The sequence below is a fragment of the Polyodon spathula genome, chromosome 16, assembly GCF_017654505.1.
Source record: "Polyodon spathula isolate WHYD16114869_AA chromosome 16, ASM1765450v1, whole genome shotgun sequence".
Classification (NCBI taxonomy): Eukaryota; Metazoa; Chordata; class Actinopteri; order Acipenseriformes; family Polyodontidae; genus Polyodon; species Polyodon spathula.
The window spans coordinates 8,165,573-8,181,623 of NC_054549.1; positions in this window are offsets into that span (position 1 = coordinate 8,165,573).

Sequence of the window (16,051 nt, forward strand, 5' to 3'; positions counted from 1 at the left end):
GTTAAAATGTTCTTACTTTTTGAGCCTATGGTAACATTATGAACTCGAGGTCTTTCTGACTTTCATTACAAATTTCCGTCATCCTTAGTTTAAACCACTAGAGGTCAGGCTATATAGGGGATAACTCCCCAGATCCGCTTTCTTTATCGTTTGTCTTTATTTCTGTTGTTATAAGTTTGTTTTACATTTTGCTTTTGTTGCCAGGGCAGTCTGAGACCTAGTCCACGGACTTTGTCTACTGTGCACGACTTTTGCTAGCTTCAATTCATTGTAAAGAAGCTGAATTACTAGAAATAAATGCCAGGCTTGTAATGTTAAACTCTCAAAGAATGAGGGTGGGGCTCCACCGAATGTGACGTGCCCTGTTACTTCTGATGTATTGTAATAAATGAAGGAATATGTCATTGATAACGTTTCCTTACAAAGGGCTACACAAACCATCCAAAATGTTTCAAATGCTGTTTTTTTATGTTTGATTTCTGGGTGCAAAATAAATAAAGAAAAAACGGGGTGTTGTTTTAATGTAATCGTGAAGAAACTTGGCGACAGCATTCATTTTATACAGTTTTTCGGAACACGGGGATATTATATGTTTCCCATGTGTATTTTTAGATGTTTACATGCATATAAACAGCAAATAGATTTTTTTTTTTTTTTAACAGTAAACAAAAGAACCCAGCCGTAATGGAATGGTCCATCCAGAATGTATGAGAAAGCGTGCGAACGGGAGATGAAGGAAGAAGAATGGTTAATGTAGCCCTTAGGAGGTCCAGTAGCAGAGCAGATCCATGCCCTTGGCTCCAGAACACACGCAGGTCTCAGCTGGCGTGTAGAAGCACATAGCCTCTCCACCAGAGCACATTAAAAGACTTTCGAATTCTAATAAGCCTCTCAAATTAGTCACCAATAGACACACACACACACACACACACACACACGCACACACACACACAAACACACACACACACACACACACACACACACACACACACACACACACACACACACACACACACACACACACGCACGCACGCACGCACGCACACACACACACACACACACACACACACACACACGTTGAAAAGCATATAATATGATAGTAGTATCATAGCATGATCGGAGAAAACCCTTCAATTTTGGAAAGATGCAAAGACCTTCTTCTTCTTCTTCTTCTTCTTCTTCTTCTTCTTCTTCTTCTTCTTCTTCTTCTTCTTCTTCTTCTTCTTAAAAAGATAAAAACAACATTTAGACACATATGTTTTCAACCACTGAACGGATAACATGCAGCAATAACCCGACCTTCGGACCCATCGTCCATATTGCATTTAAATAAGGAAAAAAAAAAAAACATCCGACGAATTTAATTGTGCGTCGCGTTTTAAAAAAGCTTTTCAATCAGTTTGCAACTCCATTAACGGATCACGATATAGACGGCATCATCAGAAAAACAATTTGATTTTTCAATTACAAACATATCATGCTTTGTAAGAAAACCCAGCCAATTATTGCCTCTTAACTGATTAGATGCTGTTCACTATCTGTATAATAGACTAGTGCAGTTTCATGCACGAACTATGTTTGTTTGTTTTTCTGTTCTGTTCCAATTCATTATATGTATCCCGTGTTTTTTGATAGAATTGTTTCTGTTGTTTTGGTTCATATGTTTGTCTAAAGTTAAGAATAGGATTTTGAAAAACAGCGTGTGCCTGGACTTTACCTGGACTGCTGTTGAATGAAACAAATAACAGACTAAACCCGATTTAATGAATACCAGAAAAACGCTATTAAACCTGTTACAGTTCTAACGGTGGTTATCTTGAAATAACACGGAATGATAGGTCCAATGAGGTTATATACTGATATATAGGCTTTGTATCCGTGGAGCGTTTCATGCATAGTATGGAACATTGTGCTGCAACAATGTCGCAACCAATCGATATATTCATTTATTGTTTATTTATGTATGTATTTTAAATGTAAAAAGACACGACTGAACATTACTAATCTCATAAGATCTCGTTTTTGATAGCAATATTCTTCGGCACATTTTAAACACACACATGTGGGGATAAACAGCATGTTTTAATATTTTGAGGAATAAAAAACACTGTGGAAAAAAATGAGATACATTTAACATTTAAAAAGTAAAAACATTGTAGCCTATATTATTATTTTTAATAAGCAGACTATATTTTAGTTTGTAGAAAGCTAGCAATGGTAGAATGTTCCAGCCATGTACTTGCAAACTGTAATACCAGGATTCAATATAGCAGCTGTAATACAACAAATATTAATGCAGGCTTGTATAGAGGATGCAATACAATAAGAACCAAGATCCCACTCTGAAAACGACAAATAAAACTAGATCTTGGATTTCCATACGCACCGCCAGTCCGCAAGAACAGATACTACAACAATTAGTAGTAAATAACAGCAAGTGACGGGTTTATTTATCTATTTTGTTGTTGCTGTTAATAGCCTTCATTTGAAAAGTTATTGTCAGTCGGGAATAAGGGACTAGTTTTACCTCATCCTCACAGGTGTGGATGCAGTATCAGTGCGCGCTTGGCTCTTCTCTGACAGGAGCCGCACCGCACAGAGCAGAGTTGCGTTTAGGACGGCGCTGTTGGAATAACCCGCAATAAAGGGCTGATGTCAGGAGAAGGAAGGTCTATGAAAACCGACTGCTTTGTCTCGGGGACGCTCTCTTCTTCTTCACTGAAAGAGACATTCAGCCAAATTAATCACAGACGAGGGAAGGAGCGGGGGAAGAGGTCCCATCCAAGAGACCAGCTGGAAGATACCGATAGCGACTGCGAGATCTGCAGGTAAACGAACTGATAACATTACTGACTACAGCGTGGCAACGGAGCTGTCAAACTGCTGCAATATTAAATATACCCAACGCTTTCAATATTCAAACAGGCTACAGCATGTATTGCAATTACTATATAAAGGCGTTTCGTTTTTATAATCGCGTTCGTGTGTTTGCACGCCAGTTATTTATTCTGTAGCCTATTTTTGAAAAACAAAATAGATTACAAAATATTACACAACAGTGTGTCTACGTACAGTATTTAAAGACAGCAACACTTGTGTTAAATCAGATATTTCACACAAACTGCGTTTTTCTTAATCGAATATATTTTGCACTGCTTTTTCTTACACGATTCAGGTATAGCGCTATGTATTTGGTATAACAGTCTTGCAGAATGATGAGATTCCAAAGCCAGCTACTGCTGTGTGCTGTCTATATTTCAATAGGAAGCAAAACAAAACAAACAAACAAACAAACAAAAAATAAATAATAACGTTTACTTGAATAAGTTATCCAAATAAATATAAACGTCTGAATTAAAATAAATAAATAAATAAATAAATAAATAAATAAGCATCTGTTGTTCTTCGGTAATATTTTGTTTTAATCACCAAAGTGTTTTTGAATTATTAACATTTTTTCAAACAAAAGTAATGCAGTTTTTTTTAAAAGGGTGGCAGTCGTGTGTCACACATTCGAATCCAATGTCTGTTTTATATATATATATATATATATATATATTAATATTATTATTATGTAATACGTAAGCAGTGTCTGTTAACCATTTTAAAACCGAAGTGTGATTTATTTGAATATTTTTTTTAAAGTGGATGTTATATTTTAATAGAACGTCCTGCAGTTATTCGTTTAGATTTGATTGTTTGTTTGTTTGTTTGACATTTACATAGCTTTTGCTATAATTAACAAATAAATAAGAGCTCGCAATGAATTGATAGGTGAAAGGATTTAAGAGGTAAGGTTTGTAACCGCAGTGATCTCTGGGCCCTAGTTACAAAACATTTACATTGCTTTTGAAATCAGATAACACATTTTATAAATCTCCAAAATAAAGAATCCATGCGTTTACATTAATATCACGAAACACTTTCGTTTGATTATCATTTTACAAAATATAAATAAATAAATAAATAAATAATATGCAAATTTAACACTGCGGTAAATGTTTGTGAATGCAAGTCATATGATTTAAACCTTTTTGGTTTATTTATTTAAAAATACAAACATACATGCATACATGCATACATACTCATACTACCACTATACTACTACTACTACTACTACTAATAATAATAATAATAAAATAATAATAATAATAATAATAATAATAATAATGATTTATTTTTCAATAATTGTTTTTTGTTTTGTAATGTAATGAGATAGTCACTAATTCTCCTGCAGACTGAAAAAAAAAACAAATCTTTATTGGATTAAAAAATGAATTAAAAATTACATAAGTTAATAAAAGAAAAGATAGGTTTCTACTCAAACCGATTTCATATATCCCAAACTATAGTACAATACATAATCTCAGAGTGAAAGAATATTTAAACTGTGGGTTAATTTCTATTATTATTATTATTATTATTATTATTGAACCTAGTCATGATGCTGCTGTCCGGTTGTTCATGCAAACCTTGTGCTTGCTTTACAGTGGTCTAATTATTGATAATAAATATTAATCATAATCATAATAATAAATCCAACATGCCGGTTTTCATTTCAAATCACTCTTCACTCATAGATGCTCCCTGTCCTCGAATACTGGAAGTAGCCGCACGGTCCGTAAGATCCTGACCGCCTGTATCCTGTCTCTGGTGGCTCTCCTGGGATCAGTCTCCTTGGAGCTGAGGAGCAGCATGGAGGTGTGGAGAAACACTGAGGCTGCCCTTCATGACCTAGTTTCATGTAGGAATCTCCTCATCCTCAAACTAATTGGCCGGCTGCAGCAGGAACGAGAAGCCTGCTGGCCGGCCAGCCACAACAAGACGCTGTCTGGGACCTGTCCTCAAATCACCAGCCTCTTGATGGTCAGGGTTAACCATCTCTGCATGGAGGTGGAGCAGGGAATGGATTTCCGAGAATGCGCGGAAGGCAAGGATCAAGGTTGTGGCAAACGTTTGGATGAAATCTCCACAGTGCTCAACACGACCTGGAGAAAGGAGTCCTTAGACATCAACAACAGTGCTGATGCTGCTGCTGCTTTCTCGTTGGCAATCACAAAGCTCATGCAGGTCTGGGGGGAACTGGAACAGGATCTGGGGCTGGTGAGGCTCAATCCCGATTGGGCAGATGTGTTGTCACTCAGGCTTCTAACCTGGGTCAAAGAGGTGGCCACCAAGATACAAAGTTCTGGATCCATCACCAGCTTTCAGACCTCTTGGCAGCAGACCACAAGCACCTTGAACTTTGCATTACTGGTGTCTGACAACTTGCAGAACTGCTGGCTGGAGAACGGCAACCTTTCACTGTACTTCACAGAGTTTAAAGACACTTCCCTTCCCATGCCTTTTGGGACCTCCTTAGATTTCCCTCCCCCCAACAGCACGGGTGCTTTTGTTCACGGGCTGGCCAACGTTCAGGACTGCTTGCTCCAGCGGGGCAGCCAAACTTTGAAAAAGAAATCGAGAGACTTTCTCTCAGCCGTGAGCCTCAAGATTAGCCTCTTAACCATAGCCTGTCTCATCTATCCCATAGTCCTGGTGTCCTTCAAGCAGATGACGGAGTGGATACAGAACTACGCAAGGAGCCTCAGGGAGAGGACCGAAGACCTCAAGCAGGAGAGGCGTCTTGCAGAAGACCTCCTTCACCAGATGCTGCCCAAATCCGTAGCCAAGCAACTCCGGAGAAATAAGCATGTGGAAGCCGAGAGTTATGAAAGGGTAAGGCATTGTAGATATCCCAGGAGACAAGGCAGTAACTACTTGGTCTACAGGTTCAAGGCTTATCAGTAACATTTTTAATCCATTCAGTTATTGTGGAGGACATTCTGAAAAATGAATAGTCGTTAATAAAATCGGCACAGTTTCTTTAAACATCTTTGATGCTGCTTATTACAAAACTATATGAGGAACAGAATATACAGTAAGTAGCTGCTGTTTGAAAGTGTGCTCACTCCCTGTGTGAGGTAGGGGTTAACTGAATCATTTCTCTAAATAACGCTTAATTAATCTACAAAGGCTTCAGAATGAAAGACCACCGAAAGTGTTGCTTAGTTTTAATTGGTATTTCACCAAAGGGGGTATTAAAACTAAATCACAGCATATGATTTATTTAATTATTTTTTATTTTTTTTACTAAATTAGTAACTAAATTACTTCCAGGTGTGTGGAGTACAGGGCAAGCTTTCTCTCGACATTTGCATGCTGTGTGTTGTCTCAGTAATTACCTGTAATTATACTGTTACATATTCATTATCAGGTAAATGAATATTTCTGAGAACAGAAAGAGAACTGCATGTCAGAAATGCCTCTCAGAGATTAATTAGCTTTCTCTAACAGGAAATTACCACATCACTGATGCATTTAAACAGTCCAATGTTGTTTTTGCAGGGTCCCATTTGGCCATATTGACTGTAGGGTTAAAGATTCTACAGTGGTATTCTACCCCCCCACAAACCTAACGTATTAGAAAAGAAAGAATTAATACAAAACCCTGTCTCCATACACAACCTATATATATATATATATATATATATATATATATATATATATATATATATATATATATATATAACAACATATCTTTCATTTAAACAATGCCAATGGACATCCATGGGGCCAAACAAGAGTACTGGGATTAAAATAGATCTCATTGCATTAAATGCAACAGGCCAAGCACAGCATGATCAAACGATAAAGAATCCAAAAGCTCAGATCTGATCTTCTGCTAAGGACAGCTCATTGGCATTGTAAATACACAAGCTTTAAGAGCCAGCAGTCGACTCAGAAATGCAAATGCTGAAAGACAATCTCATTGTGTTCTGTATTGCACAGCGCCCACCGCCTGACTCTAATGTGTGCTCTTCTCTGTTCTCTCTCTCTCTCCTCGGTCAGGTGACCATTTTCTTCTCTGATATAGTGGGGTTCACCTCCATCTCAGCCTCATGCACCCCTCTGCAGGTGGTGGAGATGCTCAACAACCTCTATGTGTGTTTTGACACTCGCATCGACTCCTATGATGTCTACAAGGTACCCAGAACAGCAGAATTGTCTGTGTCAATTATAAAATAAAAGCTATTCAATTGAAAGGAACACGAAGTTCCACTCTTTTTTTGCAGTGCTGCACCCCTCGTTGTTTCATGATTTATTTAAATCAAGGTTAGGCCATGTTGGCTATGGGGAACTATATCAGGATCACTAATTGGCTGATAATTTATGATTTTTAATTGTCGCAGAAGCATTGTAAGAGATATGCCGAGGAGTAACAGATGTGTTCTGTGATATAACATGTCACAAAATGAGAAAAGTATTCATGCTTCAGTTCTATTAGTTATGTAAAATTTTTGTAACATTAATATGTGTTAATTAAACTAAGGGACATATTTTCAAAGAGTTTAATCCTAGGAACTCCTATTTGTTTTAAGGAGAAAATTCTGTGTATTTGATATAAAAAGCTGAGAAGCAAACGGCTTTAATGTGTATAAGTGGCTCTTAACCCTTTAAGGTACAACAGACATGTGTCCCACAAATAAAAATGATGCTAACTTTCAAATTTTTGCAATGAGGCACACGAAACAGGACCTGGTCATCCAAATTATCAGTTTACTCCGTGTGACACTTGAGTCACTCTCAAATGAAGAAGAAACCGTTTGAACAACAAGCGTTCAATTCCTTCTGTACCTTAAGGAGAAAACGCTTTGAAAAAAACACACTCTGAAAGTGCCACCCCTAGTTCTTACTGTGAACGCTGTCCTGCCCGGCAGGTGGAGACTATCGGAGACGCCTACATGGTGGTGAGTGGCCTGCCCGAGAGGAATGGGGACAAACATGCAGACGAGATTGCTAAAATGGCCCTGGATTTGGTAGCTGCAATTCGACAGGTGCCGATTCCTCACATGCCTTCCAAGAGGCTGCAGCTCCGAGCTGGGATCCACACAGGTCTGATTAATCTCCTTTATATATATATATATATATATATATATATATATATATATATATATATAGACACACACACACACACACACACTCTGATCTGATCCTGTTGGGGGTATCCAGTCCATCTATATGTCATGCAAGGAAACCTGTTTCAAGCTGGAATGTGGTTTGGGGTTTAATCAGATTGAAGTGAGTGGGTCAGGGGTGTCCAGTAACAGTCTTACTATTCCATCCAGGTTTCAAAGCTGAAATGATATAATGAACTACTTCATTGGTTCAATTAATCAATTTAGAACATGGTTGGTAGAAAGACCAGGAGTGGAATGGCCAACTTTGGCCACTCCGGACATGATTCAGAAGCACAGATTCCTCCAAACCTGAGTAACTTTGTCACATGAGTGCCACAAATGTATTTTCAGATGACTCAGTATTAGCCTTTGTGATTAAAGTCTGGTAGAATTTTAACAGCGTGTGATCAGCGTTGCTTCATATATTTCCATGGGTTCTCTTCACATCATTGAGTGCTTGGTTCAGATTCTCCTGCGGGAAGTTCTGAGCCTAACTCCCATCCCTGTGTTTTACTGGCTCTGCTGCTCTGTGCTTACTCTCTGACAGGTCCCTGCGTGGCTGGGGTGGTGGGCTACAAGATGCCACGATACTGCCTCTTTGGAGATACTGTCAACACTGCATCACGCATGGAATCCACCAGCTTGCGTGGGTACCCCCCCCCCCCCCAATGGGGGATGGGGGCAGTAGTTCCCCTTGACTTTATAAGTCATGTCAAACAAAAACTCAAAATTGGGAAGTGGTACCCTTGACCAAACCTTTGGAATGTTCTATTCTGAGGATGTGAGGAAATCAAATTGTGAACAAGACACAATAAGTGATACCATGATACTGGTACTGTGCACAACATTGTATTACTGGCTAGGTATTATTATTAATATTATTATTATTATTATTATTATTATTATTATTATTATTATGTTTTTGTGGACACTCGTCAACAAAATCAATTGAAATTGAAAATATTTATTTCTGTAAAGTTTATTTTACAAAGAAACAATTCTGATCATTTGATTTGAGTTGCTCACAAAAGCATTCTAAAGAAATGTCATGTGGAGATCACAAGATCTGCTTGCCAGAATTAATTCAAAATGTGCCTTCAATGAGCCACCCTAACAATGGATTTATTGCTAGATTTAATTCTATATTTATTTGCACTTTTCCGTTTTTGCAGCTCAAAAGGTTCACGTTAGCTCAGAGACTTATATTGCATTGACAAAGGATGATGCATATGAGCTCCAGCTCAGAGGTGAAATTGAAATCAAGGTAATATACTATATATAAATATATATCTTGCTCAAGGAGCCAACTTCCCAGTGTTTCGGTATGTTTAACATGCCTGTCAAGGGAAAGTGTGTTTGAAAACAAACATTGGAGGTATTTATCCTGTTGCGGATAGGGCTACATATTCTACAATATGCTGTATTTTTGTCTGAAGGTGCATTCTCACAATTTGAAAAAAAAAAAATCGTGCTACTAAGTAATGATTAAACAGCTTGGAGATCCTAACCCTACAGTAAGCGTTGTCCTGTTTGTAATGCAATAGTTCAATTTTTAATCGATTTCAAATGACGAATGTTAAATAAATAAGCATGTATCCCTTTCAGTGCTACTTAACCTGTGCCACATTCACAAGAGTGTAATTAAAGCCCGTTTGTTTTAGAGAGTACACGAGAGAACGACCATTGAGAATATTTAGTCCTGATTGGCAATACTTGCTATAAGATCCTAGCTCGTTCTTGCTGTATCATCGTGGATCAATGGTTTGAATCAAGGCGCTGCAATTACATCACAAACCCAGCTCCACAGTAGAATTTTAGCAGTAACATATTGAAATGCTACATGACTTGCGATGGCATCACTGCTTTTAAATTCTGTTTTTTTTTTTTTTTTTTTTATCTACAGGGAAAAGGTAAGCTGAACACTTACTGGCTTTTGGGACACAAGAATTACAGCGTGCAGAACGACAGTCTGGTTTGTCACTGGAATCCAAACCTGTCGAGGAAAAAGAAAGCAGAAAACGCCAGCGCTGCGTCTATGGAGCAGGTAATGCGAATTTTGAATGAACTGTAATTATCGTCACAGAACCCTGTAAAAGTGCTCGCTGTCAGTGTCCTTGGAAGGCATGCCCTCTCAATATGTTGTCTGTTTTGTTTTCAAGTCCAGCGCTAGCATCACAGTGCTAAGTGAAAGAACTACCCCGGTATCTCTGCCGGACACCGGCGCTCATAATAACAAAAGACTGGATTCAGAGGAGGGAGGGCAGAGCCCGTTGCGGGTGTCGGCGTTGGTGCAAAAGCTCCCGGCTATGAAGAAGACGGGCAGCGGTCCCACGGCCACCCTGGGATACATGACGCACGGCGTGCAGGGATGCATTAGCGAGGAAAACAGTCCCGAAATCTGGGCCAGAAACGGGCTGTCACGTGGCACGCATGGGACTAATGGAGCTGACAAAGCGAGTCTCCTTCCAGGCTCTGTGGGTAACAGTTAAAAGAAAACAAAATCCTGGGCGTGCTGATGAACAAAAAGATGATATCATTTTTGATTAAGTTGTATTTTATTTAACCTGGAAGTTAAATTATATATATAAAGTTTATCAGCTCCAAATGGATTTTGTTATACGTTAAATGACCGAAGTGAATGACAAATGCACGTCGTTATATCAATCTGCTTTCTACTTGAAATTGGGAACGGGACATTTAATATGTTACGTTTTTTAAATATATATATATATATATATATATATATATATATATATATATATATATATATATATATATATATATATATATATATATAATTATTATTCTAACCGATTTTAATTTCCTGTTTACATTACTGAAAAAAAGTGTTAGCGTGTTCTCAGCTGTGTGTTTCTTTTTGATCAGTTTTAGTTAATTAAACAAAAATTGTTTGTACTAAAAAAAGCGTGGTGGTTATTGAAGAAAACATATACAAAGACATAATTCAATCAAGCTGGTTTAATATGTCAATAAACAGAAAGTAACAAAGGTTAATATAGTATTTGTCTTAATTTCCAATGATCAACTAGTATAATATATATATATATATATATATATATATATATATATATTATATATATATATATATATATATATATATATATATATACTATATATATAATATATATATTATATATATATATATATATATATATATATATAATATATATATATATATATATATATATGATGGGACTGAATGGACTTATTATTATTATTAAAATGCACCCGCCGTTCGCGTGTGTGCAAGATAATTGCATGAATGGTTTACTTTGTTCTGATATGCTCCTCTTCAGAAACAAAAACGAAACAAACAGAAAAAAAAAAAAGAACAGAAAAAGCCGGTCTTTAATTCTTACCACATTTTAATTATTAGAAATTGCCTCAAATTGAGCTGTTTCCATGATTACAGCAATTATGTGCCGGAGCGGCCGCCGCCTGTCTGAGAGTCTCATCGCTGCAGAGAGGAAGCTGCAGCAGTGCAGTCTCGAGCTACTGGCTGTATAATTGCACTCGGCTGATCAATGCAGCCCGTAAAGAGTGCAGCTTTTGTATTAGACGGAGAACAGCGAGGCTGAAGAGTGAATAATAACACAGCGTCGTCTCAAGGAGGTTTGGTAAAACGTTTAGTAAACCTGTAAACACGTTGCAAATGCAATATCACTGAATTAAATTTTGTTCGAATAATTCGAGCACTGCAAATGATGCTCCGCTCAGAATTTGCAACCGCGCCGCTTTATAATCAATATGCTATCAGTTTATTAGTAAGATAACTGAATCAGACAAACACATAATTGCAGATTGTACATTTTTGTGTGCAGTTATTGTTACCAGGAGAATGATACAACAACACGCTGTAAAGTTGAAAGACCAATTTAGTGGGCTTTTTATTTATTATGTCACATTTGTCGACTTAATTTAATAATAATAATAATAATAATAATAATAATAATAATAATAATAAATAATAATAATAATAATGGATTACTTAAAGCTTACAATAACGCACGTAAGCATACATTGACAGGGATCGAGATAAGACTCCTGTAGCAGGTTCACCCATTCCAGTTTTTAATAGAATTCATTAGCCACAATTTATAGGTTTAATATGAACCTCGTAAAAAAACAGGGAATGCCTCAAACTGCTATCCATCCTTGCATTGATAAACCGTTTACCAGTAAATGTTCTGCACTTTCCCACTTATAAATAAAATACCCCTTTGAGTCAGAAGAGGGTGCCAGCCTACTATTTTCTGCTTATGCAATATAAATTGTGGAAAACATGCATGCACTATTTGCAAACATTAACGGGATACCCCTACACGAAGGGCACGGCCCAGTGCTAACATGCTTCCCCACTTCCTCAGCCCAGGGGAACTTTTTCAGAAGCAATGGCTTAGGGTTACCCTGCTAAAGCTCTTGCTGATTGTATACAGTTTTAACATCGAATTGCAGAATAATCAGAGCAAGCGACTGCCCTGCTGCAGCCACGAGGTGCAGCCGAGCTGTATTTTGGGAACATCATATGATCTGAGACCCTTGTTGTGGCAGTACTGGAAGTTTTCACCGTGGTCAGAGTGTGGCAGTGAGATACTGAGTGCAGAAGAGGTGCTGGCTGTCCTATCTCACCCTGCTACATATAATGCCAGCACATTGTTATGCAGTTAGGTAGGCTGCTTTAAAAAAGCAGACTCTTCTCTTGCTTTACTGGTAGGGGGCAGCATTGCTTAGCAAAACACAACGGAATACAATATTATTATTGCAAAAGATATTTATTTAAATATGCCTAATCGTCTACCGTTTGAAACATGGATTTAGACCCGCATACCAGCTTGTTTATAATGCTTGAGGTTTATAAGCAACTTCAAGCATTATGTATTGTATTGGGATTAAACATTTTAGCAAAGTGTTTAGAAAAATCACACCAGTGGTATCATATCAGAATCTTAAAGGGGAGTTGGTTTTAGCCACAACATTATGTTTATTGCACATCCCTGATCCCCCAGCACACCGTCATGCGTAGATCAGATTGTGTTAATGGACTATTAAAGCATTGCTCTTGTTTGACTGTACATTTGGGATCTTTCCTTGATTCCCTGTGTCCGAAATGATTCCGGACATGTTCTAACAGACCCATATCCGGCTGTGTGAACTCTCCGAGTCATATCAGCATTGCAGTGTGACGTGCACAAGATGAAATTTTTAATGGAAAGCAAAAGTTCCCTGCTTTAAGTGCTTTGCATTTTTTATTATTAACATTACAGGTGCCCTGTAACACATTCCTTTTTAAGAAAATTGATGCTTGACGATAGACGAATGAATCCCCATTAGCAGGGGTGTCGACAGGATGCTACAAGTGCCACTTGCGCCATCTTGTTCCCTGTGCTATTTTGTCAGTAATTTTGTTTACAGCCTTCAATGTGCCGGAGTTGGATGAGTTACCCCATTATTGAAAGCAATCATTTTAAGCTTGGCCCTGCCTTCCTTGTAATGGAGTAATACATATGCAGAAGCAAAAGGATCGTCTGGTGTGTTAACACTGGGTTGGATTGGCTTTACCAGCAATATCGCCACGTTTTTTATTCTACATCAGGCGTGTTAATCGAGGGGGGTTCAAATGCCCCCACGGGAGAGGTTTTAATAAGACAGACATTGGCTGTAGCCAACGAACTCTCACAAACCCAATTTTGCAATCATCGCAAAAGGGCCAATCTCGCTAAGAAGTCTAGGAATGGAAGCGCTGTTATCCAGGGCTATAAAAACCTCCTGAGTGTCATTCTCACCCTGAACTCTGTGCCATTGCGAGGGCTGCAATCCGCATGTCACCGACACTCACTTCTCCCGCGGTGTCAAAACAGTCTGAATCATTAGTGGAAATTACTCCGGGTGCATTCCATTAGATAATAAAGCTGTCACTGGGGCTATCTGATTATTGTCTCGCCATCATTTCTCTCTCACTCTCTCACTAATGCCCATATCATCACCTTGTCGGGGAGAATGAATGCCTGCCTCGGCCATGATTCATAGGAACTGCCCCCGAGCCCCCCCACCCCCGCTGTGTGGAAATGAGTGATCTCACTGGCTGACGAGGTGCCTTGCATACAGAATCACTCTTAATTAAGACGTGCCACTCTGGAAAGAGTTCTTCAAGGTGCAGTGGATATTAACATCACAGCAAACTTTTTGTTTCTAAAGAGTAGGACAGAACAAAGTGAGGGTAGCAGCCTTGTCTTTATTTTACCCAGAAATGATCCATTGTTTTTCCTGTAAGATTTATGTACTGGAAACTAGATAGTCATCTTTGCACCTTAGCATTGAAAAAATATATAGGTTGACAACGGGCTTTGGCAAAGTCTGTTTTTTTCAGTATTTGCTGTGAATATCTAATGATTGAGTAGAATGTTTGTTTGTGTAACATAACGGTTGGCTTGCAGGCACAATCTGCTACAGAGTGTGCTAAAGTAATATACAGTGGCCATTGCTAGGTGTGATTTTCTTAAGCAGGAGCACCTATCACATCATTAAGTTTTGAGCAATTTCATGCTCCAGATGCAACTCTGCACCACTCCGAAGCTGTTGCATCACCTTGACAGAAATGTTCTTTCACAGAACCGACTAGTCCCAATTAGCTCGAAGCTGACATGGCTAAGGAGCGCCTGTGTAAAGTGCATTGCTGCTAGGCTGACAGGATCACCAGTTAGTCCAGGTTGTAACACCAGCATGGTAATTAACAAATTCAGGTGATATAGAAATGTGTTAGCAGGTCTAGCCTTCCACCCTAAGACACTAATAAGGTAATTATTCTGGTAATGAGTACAGCATCTTATGTCTGGCTTTTCAAATAACATCTTCCTTTTTCTTTACTTTGCTTTTCAAACTCTGTTCTTTTGAATTATATCTCCCAGTAGCCTTAACAAGCAGCAGTACAACTGAGAGTGTATCCCCTCTGAAGAATGAAGTACCGCTGTATTACGCAGTGAGGAAAAGGGGGCGATGAGAGACCACCCAACCCCCACAAACAAAGAGACTTGATTCCCAGAACAAAATAAGAGAAGAGAAGTGGAAATACATTATAAGTATCAAGGTTCAAAATAAGAGATGCTCAATATTGAAACAGACAGAGTGTTTTATTGTAAGTCTGGAACAGTCTGTGCTGTTTTGCTTTGTCTTCAGTTCCTGCATTTTGTTTAAAATTGCATTCACTAAAATCTCATAGTGTGCCAGAAGGAGGGTGTCTAATGGACGTCCCAGTGAAACACACGTCCTCAACACAGAAGAGGCAGAGAATGGAAAAAGGTCAACTGATGCTTAATGGATTCCCTACATGGGACCGAAGCATTATGACGATTCAATTTACCTGACTTGCCATTATCCCCCGTGGGCTGCTTTTCTGTTAGCACAAGGCATGCAGGTAAGGAACAAACAAACACTGTTTCACCCCAGAGTTGTTACAAAACGAGCCTGTGAGAATGAAATGCATGCCATTTCCGTAGACTAGATCTGTCATCATTACTCACTATGGGAGTGAGCACGCCCTACAGACATGTGTGGTCCATCTTCACCCAAGATAAATGAAGAAAATGCTCTAAAGAGATTTTAATGATGCAACGCCCTACTTTCGAGATTGATATGACAGAGTGCACTTTCCTAGTGTGGCTTTTTCCTGAAACAGATCATTAATAACAGTCCAAGCTGTTGATTGTGTAAGGCTTGGGTAGCCATATTTCACCCATATTTTCTGCTGTAATTTCTTCAGGCTGTGTGTCTTGTTTTAGTTGTTTCAAGACAGTAAAGCAGAAGTCTGGCCAGATGGATCCAAAACTGTTCATAGATGACATTTGGAGGCTAGAATTATTGATTGCTGTTCCAGAAGCAGCGAGACAAAATATAAGAACGTACTGACATTGATGAAGAAGAGGAGACCATTCCACCTCTCAGTGCTCGACACATTACTAGCAGCCTGTTGATCCCAAACGAAACGCGAATTCCTCTTTAGAACTGGAAACTAGATGTTGTAGAAATGTAGAGAT